We start from the raw sequence: 25,903 nt of genomic DNA, 5'->3' as shown, positions 1-25,903 counted from the left end.
AGAGGCAGACTTGCAATTTACACACAGAATTAAATGTGCTCTGCATGGCTGAAGTTATTGTTCCTTTCAGAAGATGCAGTTCGATCGCTCCTTGCTACACTCGTGTCTAACTCTGATGAGCACAAATGAAATTTGTTCCCATGGCCAGGGGTTGGGTGGAGGAGTAGGTGACATGAAACACCACATTTGATTTGCAAAGTCCAGTTCAAATAACTTTTGACTGGACTGATTTGGTGCATGAAGAATAAACGCATTTTCCTACAGCCTCCCTTTGGGCAAGCTTGGAAAATGACTGTTCTCTAAGAACAAAGGGTAAGAAAATGGCGGCCCATTATAAACTCCATGCAAAAGGAAAACTCATAGAAAGTTATGGAAATGAAGGTTTCTAAGCTCAGAAGGCCCATTTTGTAGTGTATCATTATGGTTTACAACTTGGTAGTGGCTGCTTATATAACCCAGGATGCCGTGCAGGGCAGCACATGGGCAAGTAGCCCACTTTGAGCCTAATGAAAATGATCCATTGCAGCAGAAGGGAGTTCAGATAAGCAGGACTGTTGCCAACACAATAGGGATATTCTTCTGAAAGGCCGTGAAGCTAAAAGAAAGATATTAATTCTATTGAAAAGTATTGGGTTCAGAATGTTGTATCCAGTGAAAGGACACAGGAATCTTCCTTGCATTCAAATCCTGAATTGCAAAACAACATCTCACCCCTTCGGGATGCAGCCAGATCATTCACAAAAGCCCCTTAACTTAACATGTCTCATTCTTGTACAGAACTCCCTGTTCTTTGATCCAACTAACTCAAACCAGGAGGGCTCAAAGGAGGGGGGGGAGAAGTGTTTCGAATAAAAAAAAAGAGCAAAAAAGAATGTAGAATTATTTAATTTAAAATGTATGGTTTAATTTGCTGCATGTTCCAACATGAGATGTGGCTCTAGGACGAACTGATTAAACAAGATCACTTGGCTACCAGCCCACACACATTGTTAAGCAAGGCAGCCTTTGCACTAATCTCTCTCCTTGGCCCCCGACCCTCCTCCCCTAACAACGTGGCAAGTGAGGGCAGACAAAACATAAGCTGTAATGTTACAATACATTTCCCAATGGATCCGATGACATTTTTACAGCTGGGGGACGTTTGACATTGGGAGAGGAAAGTGGCCACCTATTTTAGGATGGGGATAGTGCCAGAACCTTATTTAATAGGGAAGAGGGTGATGGGCAGTGACAAATATATTGAGGTTTTACAGTGTTTCGTGCCTACTTGCTATTGTCAAACTTTTAAAAGAGGAATATTGGAAGAAAGGCCTTTTTTGTTGTTAATTCTGAAAGAAAAGTCATCCCAGGTTGTTTTTTTTTTTTTTACAATTTATCCTGACCTTAGGCTACTTATTTTATCTCAGGTTTCACTGACATTTTGAGAATTCCCTCTGGCATCTGGTGCCTATTTATAAGGTAGAAAAATAAGGAATCACTTAAAAAGATGCAAGACTAAATGTGAAATTTGTGTTAAAACAACACCCTTGGAGATTGCAATGCAATAATTGACCCCTTTCTCATTTGTATGTCTAATGCCCTCTTTGTTCTTTCTACAGCTCACAAGGTATTGAGTTTATTGGTTAAAGAAGGGTTTCAGACCCTGGAAAAATCCTTGTTCCTAAGGGTTTACTATTCTTCTATCATGACAATTATACTCTAACATTGACTTTCTTCTTGTTTTCCATTCCGGGTAGGGTGAAGGCCTATGAAAGAATCCTATTGGTCAGAACTCTTGCAGTTTATTGCTTTTAAAGATTTGGCAAAAACATCATTAATTTATAAAAAACTGCTTCAGCTATGATATAGACACCAAAAATCATGGACTGAAAAGAGACACTGGATTTATGGTTTATTACAACATTCTGTAACCCACTAATCCCCTCTTTTTGTCCTAGGACTGCAGAGGGTATTAATGGGCCACTCTACCTTGAATGGTCCCTTACAATATGTGCTAATTCCTTATGCTAAACAATCTCTTCTACCTTGCATTTTGCTGTGAGGCCTGAAGAAGAGCTCTGAGTGGCTCAAAAGCTTGTCTCGCTCACCCACAGAAGTTGGTCCGACAAAAGATATAACCTTACCCACCTTGTCTCGAATATCCTGGGACTGACATGGCTACAACTACACTGCATAGTTCAGATATTAACAGGTAAGGAATTACATTTGCATAAAAGCTAATGTGGCCTGAAACCTCTGTCTCAATATCATCTTTAAAATCTGTGAGGCTGAATTTACTCCAACCAGAGTTAATGAGGGGAATTAGGCCATTAGCTTTAATGGGAACAGAATGAGGCTCGTGGTTTTGATATCTCATGAGAAAGATCATTTCTCTTTTGGCTGAACATTCATTAGGTTTACATGCAGTGAATGGTGTGCCGGAATCTTCCCCACTTTGCATTAAATAGAAAATACATCTAGGAGAGTCTACATGCGATATAGATGGGTTTCTGTCATCCAAGCCTCATATTCCTTGTTACACAGAACTGTGAAAAATACAGATCTGGATTACTGGATCTACTTGTAATTCAGTGTGAGGAAATTGGGAGTCCTGTAGATGACCTTTGGAACTAAAATGGATTTAAAAAAGCAGTCCCTAGTTAAGAAGCATGGCTGTGTGTTTTAATCTAGGTATTTCTATGGCCACCATCACTATAAAGCAAGCACTCCAGTAGTCATGTTAGTTGATCGTATGTGTGTTTGTAATATATATTTAAATCTAGTGACAATGTTCCTTTTTCTCTCACTCCTTTGGAATATGCATTCTAAAAAAAACTTTAGTGGCATATTACATTTAACTATAATGCTTATAGCGGCAGCCTCTGCCATTCTGTTATACAGGGTTCCATCTTCTGTATTGGCAAATGGGAGCTGAACCAGATGAACTACATTCACTGAGTCACATGACATAGGTATAAAGGGGCACAGCTGGTGCACCAATAACACTGTAAAGTCACTACTAGAGAAGACGGAGGAATGTGAGGGATCTAAGTAGGCTAAAGGAGTGGTTAGCAGATTGTATATTGTTGGAAAAAATGTCAGGTAATGCACATTAGAATGAACAATTTGATCTCTTGCTACACAGCTGGGGTCTAAGCAAGTTGTAAGGATAAAGACCTGGGCATCACGGGGGACAGCTCAGTAAAAGCCTCTGCTCAGCCTGCAGCAGAGGTCAGCAATCCAAACTTCAGTGCAAGGAACAGAGGAAGATACTAAAGATAGTGTAATGCAGTGGTACATGCTCACATGGAATAGTGAGAGACAGCCCAAAGAGAGGGGGGCAGGATTGGGTAACAAAGGTAACTAGAAGCACCGAGTACCAAAAGGAAAGAACTGATTTAGACTGTCATTTAGAGAGGAGACAAATAAGAGGGGACATGACAGAGGGATCCAAAATGATGGTAAATTGGGAATAAGGGGGGGAGAGAATCTTTCCCCCATTCTCTCATGTTAGTTTCTTCTTCTTGCCTGATCAAGTCCTTATCCCTGCTGCTCTTAGTTTTCTGAGGCAGCGGCCTGAAATTGACAAGAATCTGGCCAGACTCATTGCTCCTTTCTGATCGGCAGTGAAGCTGATCAGCTGCTAGAAAGCAGCATCGGAAGGTTCTCATTCCTCTGCAGCTCCGGCATTGGGGAGCAAGGGGAGGGGCAGGTGAAGAGCAGGATAGTTCTCCCGCATTTGGAGGACTGAGCCCCTGTCTTTTCCACTGCTTTCAGAGTAGCTCACTGAAATAGGCCGGCATCTCTGTTCAGTCTCATTGCTGGGTAAAATGCAGCTGTGAAAATGAACATACTTGGTCAATTTCAGTGTGCTGCTAATTCTCACTAACCAGAGGAAGTTCACTGCTCAACACTGGGGGTGGAAGGTGCATATTTCAAGCTTTGACCGTGGTGCACACAGGGGGCTCTACTTGCACGTGTGACTGGACATATATGGCTCTGTCACTACTTATCATGGTGTTGCGCAATTTAACTATTCATGCAGGAGCCAGCCTCCCTGTTAATAAGCAGCCAGAAGTGAGATGAACACGAACAGGATCTTTGGTCAGCTGGCATGAGCTCCTCCAGTACAACAAACACCCTGAGAGCCGGACTGTATGAAATCCCCTGCTTGGGGCTGCATTGTATAATACAAATCAGGGCTGTTCCAACCCAGCATCCTTTGCGGTCTGTGAGTTTAGGAACATCCCCCCTCCTTCCCCCCCACCCCAGGCCAGAGTTCCTAAGGCAAGTGCCAGTTTTATGAAATCTTTCCCACCCCGCCATGTTATTTTTATGGAGAGGAACGAGTGTTTATTTTCAAGAAGATTCAAAAAAATATATTTCCTACCCAAAGAGAAGGCTGGGCTAGGGAAACTATGAAAGAGATCATTGTATTCTGTTTGTCCTTCTATCCAGAAGCGTGACCAAGATTTTAGTAACCAGGTGCGTTAGGTGCAAGGAATGTATGTGGATACACTATAAATTACTGCCACTTTCATCTATAAAAGCCCTAGATTAAAAATCCAGCCCTATGTAAACCATTTAGGCTAAAACAAATGTTTGGAGGAGGATTATTTACTGTGGCCAGCCCTACTGCTACTATTTTCTCATGTCAGTGGGCCGGATTCTCCTGTGTTAAGAGTGCAGCCCTCACTCACGCTGGTGAGCCGTACATGATTAGCACCAGTGGGTCAGTGGGATTATTTCTCATGAGCAAGTGCGCAGCTGAATAAGGCTTGCAAAGGTAAATCCTGATTTAGGGTGAGCCATATTGGTAAAGAACAGTCTTCTCTGCCAATCCTTCCAAAATACGGTTGTGTGAAGTGGTTTGATTAACGTGCTGCTGCTCAGAGAAAGTAAGTGCTGCCTACATGAGAGCTCGTTCACGTCAAAGCACATGGAGCTTTGGGTTAGAAAATGCCCCTGCAGCAAATTTGTTACAGCTGTGTAAGACCATTTGACCCAGTCTATTTCTTTTCCTCGTATGACCCAGGCAACGTCAGAGAAAGGAAGCAGCGCAGCTGCCAGCCGCCTGGGCCTAGCCAGGGTGCCGCAGGTTGTAACACCACTCACTCAAATTGAGCCTGGTGATCCCTTCTCCCACCCTGGTCACGGGATGCTGTGTCAAGAGCCAACCCCAGGCTGGAGTGGGGAGCCAGGCCCAGCCCCACTGGACAGGAGCTACCTCACTCTGCAACGCCCCTTTCAGCCTCTCACTCCCGAGGGCAGGACCTGATGACCCCCCATGTCACCCCTCCCACTTTTAATGGCTCACTGCAACCCCTGTATTGTTGTGTGTGTGTGTAAGCAGGGGATCCAGTCACATGAGAGGCCAGAGCAAAGTGCCCCCTTTTGATCCTGCCCCTGCACAGCCCTGGGCCTAGCACTATCTACACCCTGCAGTTGCTGCACCTTTTGTCACCTCCCACATCCACAGAGTTCCTTGGCCAGCTGGCGCCCCAGGAGCAGAAGCGAAACAGGATGAAGACAAGAGCTGTTTTTTGGGAACAGTAGGAGAGAGCAGAAGATGGAGGAGGGCTAGAGACCTGCAGCGTGCAGGAAGCGTGGCAGAGGTGGAAAGTTTCCGATAAAGTCTCTCGCTTACGGTGAAGTTCTGAGAGGTAGGGACAAAAATTAGTGAAGCTGTGTCTTAGTGACATACTCTATCCCTTGGCATATTTTGAAAGACCGTTAACTGTTAGGAGGACCTTGGTGTATGTCCCATCTGAAAGACAGCATTTCCCATGTGCCTTTTCTCCCTACATTCAGGCATCTCTCCAGTCCATGGCAGGAGGCAGAGATGCCCCTTAGTGAAACGCTGACTCCACAGTTCTTGCAGTGTCTTATTACCTAGTGGGATTTGGCGGAAAAGCCAGAACTCCTTTAGCTTGTGTGGTTTGAGGATGCTGTAGATTCAGGAAATGCACATTAGCCTCACCCTACCAGCTACTTCTCTCACAAAGCAGTCTGTTCTCCCACAGGTTCTCTCTACCCCAGAAGAGCCTGATTTTGGAAAGGAACAACATTAAAATTTCTTACAAATCACTTTGAAGACAGTAGAAAGTTAGGCCAAAGTTGTCAAATTTTAGGTCACTAGATCTAGAATTAGGTACCTAATCTAATCCAATTTTCAGTGCCCCTGAAAGCTGTGTGCGCTCAACACCCTTGGAAGCTAAATCACTTATTGGTAACCTTATGGCGTCACCAGACAGTGCAACTGTAAATGGCCTGAGCCTACCTAGTTCTGTTTATAGGAGCTAGATCTTGGAAAAATGCTTATTTTCTGCTGTGATGCACTTTTTGGACATTACATAGCACCTGTAAATTCTGTTTTAGCCAATGTCCGTTTTTGTAGGGGTAGCAGTCACTAGAGTTTATTCTCACGCAAGCAAACAGAACTGTACAGGATACCTAAAGAGTTCTGTTTAGGTGCCTCCAGTTAGGCACCTGAGTAAGAAAGTTAAGCATAATGCACAAACCATTTAAAGGTGCACTCATGCTTAGCTATTGGATACCTTGCTGCTGGACTAAACCATTTCCCATATTCCCAACCAGCCTGCCACTGTTCACTAAAACAGAAACAACTCACACGTAGAGTAGTGGATTGTCTTATTTTAACATGACCAAAAGAGGGACCTTTGAAAGAAGTTGTCAGCAATAATTTACGTTGCCACAACATGAAGCTTGAACTGGAATTTTTTATAACCTACGACTTGTCAGATTTTTTTTTCCCCTTCACAGAACCTTCCCCTTTAACATATTTTTCAGGACAATACCAGGCAGCCTGCTTGTTATTTTCAATTAAAATAATTTGCATTTTTTGTGTGAAAATTGCTTCACCAGTGGGGCCACTTGAGTGGCCAGTGCAATATATCATTGTGTGATCTGGCAAAGCCATCCATTTATAAGCTAGTCTGTGTCAAACTAGCTTTTGGCAAAATGGGAAAGACACCTGGTTTAGTTTAGGCTCTTCACTGTGTAATTATCAAGAATGCGTAGTCCTCTGACTCCTCTTGGATTCAAAACTAAGGCTGTCATCCAGCTGAGAGGTCTGCTGTCATTCAGAAGATGCTCAAGGGCCTTCTGCTCTCATGATGTATGAGATCATAACTTCGCATTTGCAGTCCTCCCCCTCCACTCCCCATTCAGGATTAGGCATTTTTCCCCCCCCCCCCCCGCCCAAATCAACGTGGGACTCACATTAGAGATAAGTAGGGGTACAACTCAGCTCCCCCCCATGGATGATTCTACTAAAATGAACAGCAATTTAGTTCATGAACATTTACTTGTCATTAGGCTAATACCATATTGAGACACATGGAAGCAGGTCATTCTAGGAGCTCTGGTTAGAGGACACCTGTAATACGGCTCAGGAAGATGGCATTCAGAAGGTTATGTTTGCAGCCAAGAGGGCTGGAAAGAGAACTCCAGCATAGTTATGCTTTTTTTGTGGCAGCTGAGGAGCCAGCCCACAATATTGAAACAAGATGAAAGTTTATATTCCATGGGCACATGATAGGGCCACTACAAAAGTGCCTGTACAGTGCACTAGTGATTACCAGCGTGAGCCATCCCTAGAAGAATATATTTAATGAGTAAATACATTATGAACTAGGGGCCACTTAGATTCCAGCAGCAGGTTTGTACAGTGCGTGGTTATACATTTGAAGCATTTAACAGTGATTTATCTACAGTTACAGGTTTCACAAATGACAGCACCACTGGTATGTGATTGGAGAGGGATAAGTGTCTTTGACTGTAAGCTCCTGGGGAACGCTGAGTGCATAATCAGCACTTAAGCAACAGTAATACAGAAGCAAAGACTATGAAGACGACAGAAGACTTGAGGAAAGGTAGTGGGGGAATTGCTTGTTTTCAATTCCAGCCAATGATTTCCTGACCAAGTCCCTGGATAATTGGGTTTGAAAATGTCATCCACAGAGGCCTGTGTTTGTGTCACACTATGAAAGTAATGTGGAAATGGTTAGTTTGGTTTTGGGAACTTTAACTGGCTGGCACTTGAGGGCAACAAGCTTGTGTGTGGGAGATCAGCCATTACAGTGCTCAGCTGTGACCAAATTAGTCCTGCTGAGGCTGTTTCAGCCTCTCTTTATACAGATAGGATCTGATTCAATGGGTACCTGCCTCAGCTGATTTAAATGCACATCATCAGGGCCATGTCCCATCTTCCTGGCTCGTGACACAGCTATCCCATTTGCAATATTAAACTCATTCAAAATGGAAGGGTTTTTTTTTCCTCCCTTGCCTTTCTCTGTCACTTTCTAAGCCTAGAGGGAGCTCCCTATGCAGTACACTGGTCAGTTGTCTAAATACATTCCAACCAGTCTTGATTAGTTTCTCCTCATCTTCTGGGCGAGGAAGATAGGTGGTCTGGAAAACAGAGTTAAAGTGAAAAAGTTCACGCCCAGAACAGCTAAACAAAATTACTGAGGTCAACTTATTTTTCATAATTTATCTTGTAATATAAGCCAGTGCAGTAGCTCTGTGCAAAGGCACTTCAAGTTTTGAAGGTCAAAGGACCTGTATATTTATCCACAGGCTAAGTCTGGCTTAAGTAGACATTGCTAACGTTTGTATATTACCTCATCTCCAACTAGAAAGGGAGCACTCGATAGTCTGGGATTCTGGCACTCCTTACTAACTCAGTCGTAACTGTCCCCTATGACGCAAATAGAACAATATTGTGCATTAATGAGTTGATTACCAAGGACCAGTTAAACACCAAATTCTGCCGCTAAGGACTTGAAGCACTATCTGGTCTTCAGTGCCAAGACCAGTCTTTTCTTAGTCTTGTATCACAGATTTCAGCCCATATAAGTGATTGTGTGAACATGTATAGGGTGACCCTAGTTCCCCCTAAGCTGAAAATGGGACATTGGGTAAGAGATGGTCAGTGCTCAGGGGAGTTTACTTACAGTATGCAAAAAAGATAAGCTATATATATATATATATATATATATATAAAAGTTTCATATATTTTACTTAGAAGTCACTAATTACTGGCATTGTTCCTTGCCTTGCCGTTCTTCAGGGTGTGAAGCTGATTGATAGCCATTGTATTTCTCTGACGATGCTATTTTTCTGAGGGTTTGCTGGTCTTTCAGCAACTTGTCATAGAATGCAGTACAGTCTAGAGAAAAGACAAGACAGCATTCATAGTGGAGACATTCAGACATGATTTTTCAGGACACCACGTATCATTCATAATTGAATAAACAAAACAAAAAACATTCAACAGGTGCTGTAGCACCAGGCAGACATAGCACAAATTCCACAGCATTGGCTAGATCTGTGTATTGTACTGCATTACAGTCCATCTCTCGAAAAATCTTCTGCCACCTTTTGGTGACTGGCGTTCTCAGCATATTCCTCAGCAGAGCCCACCTCAAACTTTTCGGTGCACTCAAAGGCAGGTCTCCAGTGCTCTAAGTAGGACAGGCATGTTGTGTAAAAATTGTCAACTACATCATAAAAAGCTCCTTTTCTTTCGTTTGCCTGCATTCTACAAGAGTGTGCATTAGGTTCTTCACTTCTGTTGTGACAAATCTTTCTCCAAGCCTCTCCGATAAGTTAACGTGCAGGAAACATATTTGCATTACAACTTGTTACTGACAAACCATTTTTCTGTATAGTCTCCATTATGTTTTGGAACATGGCAGTTTGTTTGCTGGCAAATAGAAGCCACAATTGAGTGGCAGGATCATCAAAGACCTTCTTTAGCAGTGTCGGGCATTCATCTTGAGAAAGAAAATGGGCTTTAAGCCCATCGAAAAATCAACAAAAATCCTGTGTATTGCTGGTCCCAGTGAGGGGACTTGTGTGCTGCTATGCTCTAGTAATTTGGTATACTCAATTTCAGCAAATCCACAGAAGTCTTTCAGCTCTTCAACATGCACCGTGTAGATATGAAAACATTGGAAACCTTTACAGCAAAGTTCTCCGCATCTAAAGGAAGACAGTTGACTGCAGTTTGGAGGTAGATCTCTTTTCCTAAGCTGGCCAAGAGCTTTCACCACAAATAGTTTTCCCCACAATGTATGGCTCCCCTAAAGTTAGTATTGGTGTTGTCTGCCCATATTCCAACAATCTTTTCACTAAGAATACTTCTCAATCACTTGCTGGATGAATGCACACTGCAAATGTGATGTTTCTCCAGGTAGAGACGAAAAGTCAATTTTTGTGCAAATTCCACCCAGTGGAAGAAAATACCGTATAAGAACAGGAAATCGTTTTTTGCTTCTTTCTGTTCGGTGCATCCACACTAAGCGTAATAAAGGAACACTTGTCCAACTCAAGCTGCACTTCTTCAGTGGATAAAGGGGCAAAAATGTTGCAAACTATTGCCTCAGATTTTGTGCGAGCAGATGAAAACTTGGATTGGTACAGGTTCCTAATTAATTGTGAGGTACAGTCCATAGGCGATGAGTTATATGGGCCCATGGTGCCTGTGCTCCACCAATATTTAGGAACGTGGACCCGGCTCCACCAATGTTTGGGCTTACCGTGCTTTGGGGGGTCCCACGCTTCAGGGGGATGCGGGGTCCAGGGCGGCCTGGGTGGGTTAGAGTGGGGGAGGCTGGTGCCGGCAGCAGTGAGCAACCCGGCCTCAGCCCACCCTGCCAGCTCCCAGTGTTGCTCAGGGGAGAGGGCGGAAGCTGGAAAAGGCAGGGTGGGGGGTTGGGGGAAGGGGTGGAATGGGGGCGGAGCAGAGGCAGGCTGGGGCCAGGTTGCTGCTGCTGGCGCCAGGCCCCCCACTAACCCCCCAGGCTGCCCTGGACCCCACATCCCCCTGTGGATGGGATGGCTCTGCTTGGACCCGTTCTGGGCACCACAAAAAACCAAACATGGTACAATCACTAGATTGGAAATTGTGGTCATGCTGCACTGAGTGGTACGCAAACACTCCCTCACTGGTAAAAACTTTCAGCTTCTGTGTCTTGCCTCAGAAAGCAATCCTGAAACACGTGGCACTATACACTTACTTTTATGAGCAGCTCTATGGTTCTTGCTTTGAAGGTGCTGGGTAATATCATTTCGACCGCTGTGGGCAATGGAGAAATGTGCTCCACGTGTCTCGCATACAACTTTGCTGTTGTCCAATGTCCAAGTGTCTTTTTAAAACTTGACCTGTTTTTGGAGGTCTTCATTAATTTTACAGACGTTTCCTAGACATTTTTATAGCAAAGAAAAATGACCACACACAAACTATTGATTTTTCCAAGGACACAGGTATGCACAAGCCCTCTCCACCCTGCCCCACAAAAGGTCTAAAAACATCACCTGGCAACATCGTGTGATTGGTGGCAGCACTGCCTTCACGGCTGGGCAATGGAGCGCATCAGCTGCTTGCTGGGGTGCCTAGCTCTGAAGGCAGTGCCCCTGCCAGCAGCAGCGCAGAAGTAAGGGTAGCATGGTGGCATTACCACCCTTACTTCTAACACAACCAGCCCTTGACTAAGGAGAATGGTCTATGCTCTTTATAGAGATTTTTTGGATACACATCAGTCTGCCTCTGCCTGGGACCCTGCTCCTGGCAGCCCATTTTGCTGAATCAATTCCTTGCTGTGGGCCAAGTTAATCTCCAAGTTGAAGTATTTACACCAGAGATCTCTATGGCCTGGTAAATTGGCTACTGAAACACCAAGGGAGAATGATTTGCAAGTGTTCCTTCACAAGGCACGCTGAACGCGGGCTCAGTCCAGCATCTGAACACAGCAGCACTCTGCCTCTATGGCAGCCAGCCTGTTTGGTTCAGGGGGACTCTTAGCTACCGCAAAATGTGCAATTAAAACACCTTCCTATTTCACATCGTCTCATCATTCAGGCTCCCAAGCGAGGCAAACATTGGAGCTGTGAAGAGACCATCACGCTGCTTTCAGCCTGCAGCTGCAACTCAGCTAATCAACAAGACCCAGCACTGCTCCTAAGCCCCATCGGATGACCTGCGTGCAGCATCCTTCAGCCCTGCTGATGCGGACAATCCATTTAGCCACGTTTTGTGCCCATCAGTGAATGGGGTTCCTCCCTTCTCGTTGCTGATCTCGCACTGAGCTGATGGGAAAATTAATTTTAGTGCTTCTCTACAGCCTCCCGGTCAAGTCGCTCAAAGCATTCCACACTGAGCCTCACAGTCAGGAAGGCTCAGACTCTGAGGCGGTGCAGAAGTGAGGGTGGCAATACCACGTCACCTGTACTTCTCTGCTCCGCCTTGCAAGTGGGGCTGCTGCCCACGGGGTCAGCTCTGAAAGCAACGCTGCCTGCCAGCAGCAAGTTTCTCGGCCGCTGCTGGTGGGCATTGCTGCCGTCAGAGCTGATCCTCCCAGGCAGCAGCCACAGCTCTCTGCTCTCCACTCTGTCACCCTACTCTTCGTTCATCCTGCTCAAAGACCAGTGGCTGCAGCCACTGAACTCAGGGAAGGGTGCAGCATTCTGAGGTGTGCTGCACACACATTTTACCAGACCACCAGGCTCCTTGGGAAAGGATTATATGTGGGCAGCGGGTACCATAGGCTGGGGGAGACTGTGCCTCCCCAAACAGCCAGGTGTGGCTCCACCTCCAGGCCCCCCCTCCTGCTTCCTGCCCACTCTGTATGTGGCTGCATGCCGCCTGGCCTCCCGGGGCTTGGGGGGTGCGCTAGCCTGGGGCAGGGGATGGGCCTTGGGCAGAAGGGGCAGGGCTGGATGCTAGCTTCCCCCAGCCTGTAGTTCACGTGCCACCCATGGTTATACATCTGAGGCCCAATCCTTTATGTAAACTCCTCACTATCCTTTGATGTAAGCAGTGGACAGCTGTCCCAGGTTGACCCAGGCCCGAGTGTCCAGCTGGAGAGTGGGAGCTGCTGCCCGGGCCGGGGGGTGGAGGGGTGGAGAATACAGGTTTGAAAGCAGAACTGCCTCCCAGCAGCAAATTTCTCTGATCATGCTGCTGGTGGACAGTGCTGCCTTCAGAACGGATACCCCCACCCTGCCCCTGCTCTCCCTTGTGCCTGGAGAGAGGGGGCTGCTGCTTGGGCAGGGGGGGGGGCGGGGGAGGAAGAAACCGCTCTGAAGGCAGCACTGCCTGCACAAATCAGGGACAATACAAATCAGGGACAAACGCTCAGTTTTAGTGAAAAAGTAGGGACGGCCAGCACAGAGCTGAAAAAGGGGGACTGTCCCAGCCAAAACGGGACAAAAAGTCACACATGCATGACAAATAGCCTCATTTAAAACAAAGCAACAAGCCACACCAAGCTCTGGAGGTTAAAATGGGAGACACAAACCATCCCCACAAATCCCTTCAGCTGAAGCAGTGTATGTTCTGAACCCGCAATGAAGGGATAATGAAGTACTAAGATCAATGGGCTTCAGTATTTCACCTTTCTGCTTTGCACTTTGATTTTTTTCCCCTTAATCTTTCTGGCAGCAAGGGCCTGATTCTCCACGGTCCTGCCATTTAAACTATTGTCAAGCGGGGTTACATTGTTCCCTGGTGTAAGGAAGTGGAGAAATCTGATGGGATAGCTATGCAATGTTAGTGCGAAATCTGTCAGTGACTACACAAAGCCTTGGATCAGGCCCTGGAAGAGCTGGATTGAAATTTCTTCCTAATTATCTTCCTGAAAATTGGCAATTCTAAGGACGCAAAAACAGTAGTTTCTAGTAAAAAGTTCAGGTTTTGTTTAAGAAAAATAAAAAAAAACCCTGTAAAATTTAAAATGTTTAACATTTCTTGCAAAGAACACTTGGCATTTTTTGAGCAGCATTATCTGTCCAGAGCCTGGGAACATAATACCTTAGTATATTAATGTTCCATAGGAAATCGGAACTCTCCCAGCCATTCTTGAACTATTTCCATTTCGGCCCTCGAAAGACATGTGCTCTCCCACTAAGAGTGAGTGTCTACATCCAGGTTTGCCTGTTTAAGAGTCCCAAGATTTTTAGCACAACCCCAGTTATATGAACCTCAGGCTTCTGAAACAGCATCTCCCAACAATCAACATCAACAGTCCCTTTATTAAAAATAATAATAATAATAATAATAAAAAAGATTGAGCTTGATTCTCCACTGCTGTCTACACCTGTGCATAGATCATATGCCAATCCTGGTGTTAGAAAGATCAGGCAGCGAACCCAGTAGGCCTCAGGATGATGAATTGTTTCCCTGTGGCACACAATTACACAACTTCTCCCTACCCTCTTACACATGCTTAATACTCTTGACTTCTCTTTAAGATCACATATTTTACCTGTTGGACTCTGTCTTCTACACCTGCCACACTGCTCAGAACTTCACAATTCACAGATAGTGCCATAGGTGCTGGAATGAGGAATTTAGCACCCCCCACTATGCAAATTGTTCTAGCACCCCTGGATAGTGCAGGCCCTTGGAGTAGTTAACTTATTTTCTGTCTAACACATGCAATATGGAGTCCCCGCACTGGATCTTGCTTCCTGAAGACCTAACATTAACAAATGTATCTGCAATGCAAGTCTTTCTGCTGTTCTACCTCTGTATGCAACAGACCAAGGAAGTACTGCAGATTCCAAGAGGAGGCACAGACACGTTTTATGGCCGTGTAAACACACAAAAACAAGCTAGTAGACTCTGGTTTTTATTTGGTGGTAATTTTGATCAATAGCGGCTAAATCATTTACAGAAGAAAAATAAATGTGAACAAAACTTCAAGTTTATGCTCCAGCTGTGCAAGGGAATCTTGGTTTTCTTGCCTGTCCTTGTCTCCCTGAGCTTGTCAACAGTAGGAATTTACACTAATAAAAGCCAGACGTCCAATGCAGGTGTTTGCAGAGTGATAGTAATCTATTTCTGATTAACTACATCTGCAAGAGATCTCCTCATTACAAGCAAGGAAGTTGCTATAAAGTGGTATCATATAGGGGCAGATTAGCAATTTAAAAATATTCTAGACTTCTCAGACTCATAGGATTTCTCAGCAAGGTTAAGCAAAATCTAAAGATAATGCTGATGGTATCATAATCAGGGAGATTTCAAATGTCCATAGGAGAAAAAAATGGCAGAATAGCGTGGTATAGAAAAAAAGTACTGATACAATTATGTAGTGCTGAAATATTGCTCTGTTAGGAAGTTGCATTATTAAATTAGAGTGGGGCTTTTGTTAAACTCCAAGTCCTGGCAGGCTCCCCTGAGTCAGTAAGTCATCGGCCTTATTAACGAAACGGCTAAAGAAAAAATAAAGTGCTGATCTTTTGGAAAAGTAGCTTTGCACGGTTTGTGAAAGCCACTAGATTGACAGCCCTGAGACTGAGATCTTGTTTCCTCTCAGAACAGACTCAGCACCAGCAATGTCTGCACAAGGCACCCAGCACTGTCTACCAACACGTCTCATCCCAGAGGGAGGGGAATTAAAAGGTTTAGTTGACATGGAAATCTATCAACAAGGGTGCCAAAACTTTCATGCTTGGGGACATACACAATGTCTGCATGTGCAAACCCACACTTACAACTGAAAATGCAGGATTTTGAGTACCTATTAGTAGCTATACACTTAACCGTATTTGCATGTGGAAAGCCATATTTGCATATCCAAAGATGGAGACCATCTGAAAGCATGTCCCTTAATGCTACTTGTGTCAGTGATTTACATGAAGAACACTGGTGTACCAGAAACTGGACAGAGTCCACAAGTGAAATATTTAGTAGATTTAGAAGAGTGGAACACCGTATGAAACACTAAGATATTTTTGGCATTTTGATACTGTACATCCCCTTCATGCAATAGAAATGGGAAATATAAGTCTCAAAGTTAGGTAACACGAAACAAAAGTTGAAGGTTTTGTCCTCCCACTATAACCAAATTGGTCCAGATTTACTTACAAACCTGTGCAATGTTATTTTTCAGATATATCTATTTTGGGAAGGAAAGGGACTCAAATCTAAAAGGAATGGTTTGAATTATTAGTGAAAAACCTAATTTTAGAAACTCGACATTTCAGTGAGATCAGGATACATGGTTACATGTACAAGTTGTATTCTTTTCCATCCCCCTGTCTAGATACTTACATGGCCTCATCACTATAGTATGAAAACTTCAATCATGAATGGATAATATCCTCAACAATCTCTGAGTTGGGAATAATAGGGAAAATGAAGGCATGGGAGTAGATTAAAGGGCATGCCCAAGATCACACAGACAGTATATGGCTGATCTGGGAGATCAGAGTCCAAATGCTAAGTCCCAGGTCATTGGCTTATCCCTAGACCATCCTTCCTACATCCTTAGTTTGTGGTGTAAATCCCATAATTTTATGAACATTACCCTACTTCCCCATAACATTTTGCAAGATAGATCTTGGGTTGTGTAGAGGCCAGTTCTTGCATTTATACATACTAGAAGGAGTCCTTCAATGTAACACATCCATGCCTGACTACTCGGAGGACTTCCTGGTTGCCATAAGAGCTGATCAAATATTAGGGGAAAAAATGGTTGGCAAATAAGCTAGATGGTGGATAGAGATGTTCTGAATGGAGAAATTGTTTGCCCAGCTATACAACAGTCTGAATAGAGGAAACACTTATTCCTGGGTAATTTGAATTGCCTAGTCATGTGTTACACAATCGTTTTAGCAGTCACTGTTCTGCACACAATGACAATTCTGAATGTTGGGGGTAGCTGGATTTATCCCAGATCCTCCTCTTCATTGATCTAAAGGAGAATCTCCCATTAGCTCTTAGGCGTATGTGGCGTAACCAGGATAAGTTGTTTTGATTCTGTGTAGTAGAGGGTGATGTTTCGCACACAAACTAGCCAGCCCGCTCCTGGAGTGTACTGCTTTTAATAAGCAGTGCAAGATCTGCCCTTGCCTCAGAATGGTAAAGTTGGAAGGAACTGAATTAAGAGAACACATGCTTTATAGGAAGCAGATTGCAAAAGCAATAGATAGCATTTTTTATGCAATTACATAGCAGCAGTTGAGACATGTAATTCATTCATTTGCAAAGCTTCCACAAGCCTCTATTCTGCATTATTTTGTTTTGGGTTTAGGGAAGCAGGACTACAGACTAGTTGTTTTTTTTTAAAGATTTTTAGTTGCCTAACTCATTGACATCAGTGGGAGTTAAGGCACCTAAATACCTTCAAAATCTACAAGTCTCAAGCTCCAGTTTTTCTTTGACATCCCGAAGGAAAACAAAACAAAACAAAAAAACACGATTGACCCAATTCTGCCCTTATAGACACAAGCCTCTCCCAGTCATGCCATTGCCTTGAACGGAGCCACTCCAATTTATACCAGCCAGCAATCTGGCCCTTTATTGTCAAACAGCTGTAGCTGAAGGGTTAAACTGAGTCCAGAGTATGACTTCTCTAAGCAGGGCAGGCTCCAGGGTTTTTGCCGCCCCAAGCGGCGGAAAAAAAAAAGAAGCCGCGATCGTGATCAGCGGTAGCTCCACCGTGCCGCTTTCTTCTTCGGCGGCAGGTCCTTCCCCCCGAGAGGGACCGAGGGACCCGCCGCCGAACTGCGGCCGAATAGCCCGATGTGCTGCCCCTTCCCCTTGGCCGCCCCAAGCACCTGCTTGTTGAGCTGGTGCCTGGAGCCGGCCCTGTCTCTAAGCACACCTTGCTTATGGTAATCATTTTAGCATGTGACTACCAAGGGCTTATGGTAATCATTTTAGCATGTGACTAGATAATTGGAAGACATTATGTAAATTAAAGGCAAGTTAAACCACTGTAGAGCGGTCACAAAAAGAGACGTATCTGCAATAGAATTTAAGCCCACTTTATATGCTGTGTTTCTGCTGCTGAAAAGGTCATCGAGAGACCTCTCCAAAACCACTAGAGCTGTATGTGTTTTACATTTGCATGCAGGCAGGCAGCAGGAACACCGCAAGCCACATCTGCATTTGAATAGGTGAAGCCAACACGATACCACATGGAGCTGAGCGATGCTCAGGATACTGGCACATAATTTGGCACACGAGGAGTTTGCTCTCCCCTGGATGCAGGCCACACTCCTCCCACTGACTTACTTGTGCCCAGGGATGGCAGAGAGTGAACCAACCCGCTGGAAGGTTATTTACAGAACGTGCAGTTTGTCCTCCCACTGCTTCTGTTCTTGCCAGACTCCTGCTTGAGTCTTGAGCAATATTACTGCACAGAGTACAGCTCTGCTTCTGCAAGGAAGGCTTAGCCCAGAGTAACTCAGTCCCCCATCTCAGACTAGGTACACAGGTCAATGTACTAGCGCTGGCTTTCCTCCCTCCCCAGACCTGGCGGGGCAGATTCCTTGCAGTGGTCACATGGCACATTACCAGCAGCTCCTTTACAGCCTGGTGGTTAGTGTTTTGGCCCAGTTTTCTCCCCATCAGTGGCTAGGGACAGGATTTTCGAGACAAATACACTGCCTGCTTTCATCACCAACATTGCATATGATTAGGATTCCTTCCAGTAGTCTAACAAAGTAGCAGTTTTCAGAGCACTCCTCCAAAGCGAGACCTGGCTAACAGGACATTGTGGATAGTAACACTAGGACTCTGTGTGTCCCTCTATGTATGCTGCTCTTGGAGCAGACTATGCTTTCTTGGGAGAGGGATAATCTTCCTTTGTGTCACTGAAGAAGAGAGATTCCCCACCCCCCCAAGTGAATTTAAAGCTGAACTTGTGATTTGCTTAGCACCCCCAGCCATGCTCAGTTGAGTAGACAGAACTAGATTGACAGCTCTTGCGACTTATGTTGTATTTATGCACAGAACAGACAGGGCCAGGCAGAAGAAGTTGCAATGTTCCTACATTCCCTCACCAGAAGATCCTTAGAGCTACCCATTTTGGGATGTAGACACCTGCTCACTAGGAAATGGACTGAGACCATCAACTTATTCCCCATCCAATGTTAATGACATTTGAATCCAGCATGGCCTGCTAATGAGCAGAGCGATGACAACCCACCACCAGCACACACTGATCAGAGTGCATGATTAGGAACTACCTAGCAGACGGACTATGAAGGGAAGAGACAAAATGCAAAGTTAGTGAAGGGTTAAGTGCCCAAATCCAGACTTGCTGTGTGCCTCATAAAAGCGGCTGTGTATATATTCACACACACAATTAACAGCCAGAAGCCATATGGGCAAATTCAAAAGGTCACCTTAAACCCATCGCATGAAATCTGAAACCGAGTCTATTTTCAAACACCATATGCAAATTGTGGAGAAAAACACCAGTACCATGACTTCTGCTGGAAACCCTTCATTATGAGAATCTGCTTTTGCCTTATGATGCCACAAGCATTTTATTGAATAGTTCCTGAAGATTTACAGGATTCTAGCCACTTCCTCCACACTGCGAAGTCTCAGCTGCCTCTGTGATGCCGATGGATACATTTCACTAAGCAGCATGCCAGAGGCCAGTGGGATCTCCAGGGAGTGTGCTACATCTGTCAAGTTATCCAAAAGGCCTGAGTGATGAATGACAGTGTTAACATTAAACAGCTTGCCTCTGATGTTTTTCAAGTGTGCCTCCCCAATGGATCACCTGCTGCCCTTACTGCTAGAAGATAAACCCAGAACAGAAGAACATTACCTCATTAAGAAAGCTGGCTATAATTAAGAACAGAGACAAGGCAACATCTCCTGTGTACTGGTCTGAATGTCCACACTGCCTTTCAAATCCCTCTTTGGAAAATTAATTTCCATACACATGCAAGTAGAGGGGCTGTTGATTAATCACAATTAACTCACACGATTAATTGTTTTGAGTTAATCACAGTTTTAATTGCACGGTTAAACAATAGAATACCAATTGAAATTTATTAAATATTTTGGGATTTTTTTCTACATTTTCAAATATATTGATTTCAATGACAACACAGAATACAAAGTGTACAGCACTCACTTTATATTATTTTTATTACAAATATTTGCACTCTAAAATGATAACGAAACAGTATTTTTCAATTCACCTCATACAAGTACTGTAGTGCAATCTTAGTTATGAAAGTGCAATCCGAAGAAGTGGGTATTCACCCACGAAAGCTCATGCTGCAAAACGTCTGTTAGTCTATAAGGTGCCACAGGATTCTTTGCTGCATTTACAGATTGTTACATAACTGCACTCCAAAACAAATGTCAAACTTTAGACCCTACAAGTCCCCTCAGTCCTACTTCTTATTCAACCAATCACTAAGACAAATATGTTTGTTTACATTTACAGGAGATAATGCTGTCCTCTTCAGATTTACAGTGTCACCTGAAAGTGAGAACAGGCATTCGCATGGCACTTTAAGCCGGCATTGCAAGTATTTACGTGTCAGATATGCTAAACATTCATATGTCCCTTTGTGCTTCGGCCACCATTCCAGAGGACATGATTCCATGCTAATGACGCTTGTTACAAAAATAATGTGTTAACTAAATTTGTAACTGAACTCCTTGGGGGAGAATTGTATGTCTCACGGTCTGTTTTACCTGCATTCTGCCATATATTTCATCTTATAGCTGTCTTGGATGATGACCCAGCACGTTTGTTGTAAGAACCCCTTCACTGCAGATTTGACAAAATGCAAAGATGGTACAAATGTGAGATTTCTAAAGATAGCTACAGCACTCAACCCAGGGTTTAAGAATCTGAAGTGCCTTCCAAAATCTGAGAGGGATGAGGTGTGGAGCATCCTTTCAGAAATCTTAAAAAAGCAACACTCTGATGTGGAAACAACAGAATCCGAACCACCGAAAACCAAAAATAACTTTCTGCTGGTGGCATCTGACTCCGATGACGAAAATTAATCTATCAATATATTTGAAAATGTAGAAAACAAGCAAAAATATTTAAATAAATGGTATTCTAGTATTGTTTAATCACATGATTAATCTGTTTAATCGCTTGGCAGCCCTAGCAAGTAGTGAAATGCTTAAAAATGAGCCATCTAAGAGCTAATCCTGTATATGTTGTGAAAATGAGGGTCAACAATTGAGTGGCTACAGGACCTCCATATGAAATTCCATACTCCGGAGGTTTCTGTATATAATACTGGTTATGCCTAGTATCGGAATCTTCAGACAAATATGTACATAATATCGGTGTGTATATCAAAACAATGCATCATCTTGGTTAAGGAACACAGAGGACGAAAATGCACCAGTCATGTGACACAGCCTTCTGATACCACACTTGTTCATTATCTCTGTGTGCCTCCCACAAAAACACAACTCTGCTTGCTTCAAGCCAGGGGAGGAAAGCAGAATAGAAGGACAAGAGGAATCCTATCTGCCCCTGGACAGAGGGAGAGAAATGAGGGTGGGGGGAATCAGGTCTTTCAGTAGACCACTGAGTGTATTTAAACTTTGTCATGTGCTGAGCTATGACGACAAGTCTTTTATAGGCATTTACATAGATTAGGCTGTGTGACGTTATTGATATAAATGGGGACCATATAGAACATGTTGCAACAAAGGGTCTGTAGTGGCACCACCAAATAAAGTAAGGGGGGATATATATGTGTAAGACAGGTTCGGGTTGTTGCTTTATATAATTGCTGTCTGTATGTGTGTGTCATTTTTTAGTTGATTATGAAATGTGTGGCTCTATGCTGTGTCAATATTGTTTGTGCTGTGCTTCTGCTGGGCAGGAAGCTGCCCAGAAGCTCTGCTTAGCTGCCTGCCTGGCCCATTAAGGCATTAATTTAAGGACACACACACATGGATGGAAGAGAGGAGAGAAGCCAGTGACTTGCAGCAAAGCATGCAGGGACTGGACTGGCACCTGTGACTCTCCATTTTGCTAAAAAATTAGTGAAGACAAAGTGAAAAGGGACACCTGGAAAGAAAAAAAGTCTATATGCTCCATCTTGTCTTTCCTCCTTGTCTTGCTTCCTGCTCTGGACTCTGACACTTGGCAACTGAAACTGAAGCTGTAACAGGGGGGAGAGAACCATCCCGGTGGGGATGTATTCCAGAGACAAACCTGCAGTTTACTGCCTGCTGCAAGCCTGAACTACTGAGCTGCATTTAACTGTATACTGTTTGTAATTGATTGCATTAACATCTCTACCTTTCATACCTCTTTTTTTCTTTTTTTTAAAAAAAGATTTTTTAGATTATTGGCAACAATTTAATAGCGTGATTTGTGATGGGGATCTGATTGATGGGGCTTGGTTGGGTGGGTCTGGGGGAACCTTTTGGATTTATTTTTTTTTTTTTTTTATTGGGGTGTTGGTTTTTCATTTATCCCCAGGGCCAGGGGACGTGTGGACTGGGTGATACTGGGGAGTGTGAGTGTGGTTGGAAGGTGCTTGTGTGTGGTTTGTGGTGTGTGAGACTGAAGTCCCAAAGTCCTTTTGTGTTGGGGGGTTTTAGGCCTTGTGTAGGAGGAAAAACCCCAGCCTAGTTGTTGCTAGGCTGCAATAGATACAGGTCTACCAGGCTGCTATATGCAGGGGCGGCTCTAGCCATTTCGCCGCCCCAAGCACAGCGGCACACCACGGGGGGCGCTCTGCTGGTCGCCGGTCCCGTGGCTCCGGTGGACCTCCCGCAGATGTGCCTGCGGAGGGTCCGCTGGTCCTGCGGCTCTGGTGGACCTCCCGCAGGCGTGCCTGCGGATGCGCCACCAAAGCCGCGGGACCAGCGGACCCTCCGCAGGCACGCCTGCGGGAGGTCCACCGGAGCCGCCTGCCGCCCTCCCGGCGACCGGCAGAGCGCCCCCCGCGGCATGCCGCCCCAAGCATGCGCTTGGCGTGCTGGGGCCTGGAGCCGTCCCTGGCTATAAGAAAGCTGATTTGTGGATCTATCTAAAGAATATCAGAATGTTCCGGAAGAACACCACATAGAATTCTTTGTTGGCTCAGGGGTGATCAATGCAGAGAAAGGATGAAGCAGCAATATTTTGTATTTGGCTATTATGCTGCTGGTTTAACTCCTGCCAAGAAGAACAGAATGTTCGCACGTTTCGTTTTTGCTGTTTAATTAGCTCAGTGCAGATAAGTCTGGAGTGGCTGTGCTTGAAAATGGTTATGATTATTAACAAGGCTTTTTGCTCCTGCTGGGATAAAGTCCTTTCTTGAGATTAGTGTGAGACTTCCTTTCTCATTCAGCTGTGTGCTAAGAGCTGCACTTGAGCTAAGGGTCTTTTCCACTTGAGTTGTAAATGCCTCTGGGATAACTTTAATATTAAAGGTTTAAGAGAGTTACGGAAGACATTCATATTAACGCAGAGCCACTTCCTGTGCAGCTCTTACACTCTACATAAGAATTCCAGAAAAGCCTGCATAGCCAGTGAACCTTTACAGCTGAGCTATAAAGAAGTCTGCTTGGGGCTGAACTTGTCTCTGGGGGAAGAAATTTTACTGAAATATGAAAGTTCTGCTCAGGGCCGCCCAGAGGATTCAGGGGGCCTGGGGCAAAGCAATTTCGGGGGCCCCTTCCATAAGAAAAAGTTGCAATACTATAGAATACTATATTCTCATGGGGGCCCCTGCAGGGCCCGGGGCAAATTGTTCCACTTGCCCCCCCCGCGGGCAGCCCTGGATCTGCTTGGCTATCTTCAACCTCACAGGACCAGATATAGCCCTAGGTCATGCAGGCTTTATGGGGAGTGCTCTGACAATACGTAATTGTCAGTCCACTGCCAGTGTAACCCAAAAACCTAGGAAAGACCATGGCCAGGATGACTGGCTGATGTGCTGATTCACTCCAGCCTCTCCTGTAGAATGCTCAGCAGAACCTAAACCAGCCTGCCTAGTTAAGCCCATTGGGAGGCAGCCGGTCAAGTCAGCACACCCTTCCTTCCCTGTACCCCAGGCCGCAGCAGAGCCGCTGCTCAATCCCCACAGGTGCAGTAGAGCTGGTGGAAGTTTTCAGAAGTGTAGCTGGAATTTCAAAAGATGCCAACAGAAGGGATTTTTCATGACAAGTTTTGCAAAAAACCACACAACCAGCCATCCTGTTTTTTGGGCTGGCTTCAAAATGGATGTAGACTTTCAAACAGACGTTAAAAGGGGCCATTCTGGAGAAAAAAAATTGTGAAAGTGTTCCCACTTTTTGGAAGGGAGGCACCAGGGCAGGGAGGCACCATTTGTAGCAGGGACAAATCAGACCTATAGCCATCAACATCTTTGTTTTCACCTCCCATATAGCCTTCTTATGACTTCATGGTGTATTTTAAATGGAAGGTTTTAGCCCAGAAATTATGTAGTTGGGGAGAAATCTAATTTAAACCACCAAGTAACGTCATTTAAAAAAGTAAGTTACTGCTACTGATTCACCTCACAACCCTCAGGGGTTGTACCGTATGACTGGAGAATTGCTAAAATAGTTCCTATCTTTAAGAAAGGGAAAAAAAGTGATCCAGGCAATTACAGGCCTGTTAGTTTGAAATCTGTAGTATGTAAGGTCTTGGAAAACATTTTGAAGGAAAAAGTTGTTAAGAACATTGAGGTCAATGGTAATTGGGACAAAATACAACATGGTTTTACAAAAGGTAGATCGTGCCAAACCAACCTGATCTCCTTCTTTGAGAAGGTAGCAGATTTTTTTAGACAAAGGAAATGCAGTGGATCTAATTTACCTCGATTTCAGTAAGGCATTTGATACGGTTCCACATGGGGAATTATTAGCTAAATTGGAAAAGATGGGGATCAATATGAAAATTGAAAGGTGGACAAGGAACTGGTTAAAGTGGAGACTACAACGGGTCCCACTGAAAGGTGAACTGTCAGGCTGGAGGGAGGTTACTAGCAGAGTTCCTCAGGGATCGGGTTTGGGACCAATCTTATTTAATCTTTTTATTACTGACCTTGGCCCAAAAAGTGGGAATGTGCTAATAAAGTTTGCAGATGACACAAAGCTGGGAGGTATTGCTAACACAGAGAAGGACTGGGATATCATACAGGAAGATCTGGATGACCTTGTAACCTCGAGTAATAGTAACAGGATGAACTTTAATAGTGAAAAGTGCAAGGTCATGCATTTAAGGATTAACAAGAAGAATTATTGTTATAAACTGGGGATGCATCAGTTGGAAGTAACAGAGGGAGGAGAAGGACCTCGGAGTATTGGTTGATCACAGGATGACTATGAGCCGCCAATGTGGCCGTGAAAAAAGCTAATGCAGTCTTGGCGAAGTATTTCCAGTAGAGATAAGGAAGTGTTAGTACCGTTATACAAGGCACTGGTGAGACCTCATCTGGAATTCTGTGTGCAGTTCTGGTCTCCCATGTTTAATAACGATGAATTCAAACTGGAAAAGGTACAGAGAAGGGCTACTAGGGAAATCTGAGGATTGGAAAACCTGTCTTATGAAAGGAGACTCGGAGCTTGGCTTGTTTAGCTTAACCAAAAGAAGGCTGAGGGGAGATATGATTGTTCTCTATAAATATATCAGAGGAATAAATACCAGGGAGGGAGAGGAATTATTTAAGCTCAGTACCAATGTGGACAAGAACAAATGGATATAAACTGGCCATCAGGAAGTTTAGACTTGAAATTAGACAAAGGTTTCTAACCATCAGAGGAGTGAAGTTCCGGAACAGCCTTCCAAGGGGAGTAGTGGGGGCATATCTGGCTTCAAGTCTAAGCTTGATAAGTTTATGGAGGGGATGGGATAATGGGATAGCCTAATTTTGGCAATTAATTGGTCTTTGACTATTAGCGGTAAATATGCCCAATGGCTTGTGACGGGATATTAGATGGGGTGGGATCTAAGTTACTACAGAGAATTCTTTCCTGGATGTCTGGCTGGTGAGTCTTGCCCACATGCTCAGGGTTTAGCTGATCACTATATTTGGGGTCTGGAAGGAATTTTCCCCCAGGGCAGATTTGCAGAGGCCCTGGGGGTTTTCACCTTCCTCTGCAACGTGGGGCACAGGTCACTTGCTGGAAGATTCTCTGCATCTTGAAGTCTTTAAACCATGA

The sequence above is a fragment of the Mauremys reevesii genome, linkage group 8, assembly GCF_016161935.1.
Source record: "Mauremys reevesii isolate NIE-2019 linkage group 8, ASM1616193v1, whole genome shotgun sequence".
NCBI lineage: Eukaryota > Metazoa > Chordata > Testudines > Geoemydidae > Mauremys > Mauremys reevesii.
Note: the sequence above shows the minus strand (reverse complement) of the source record.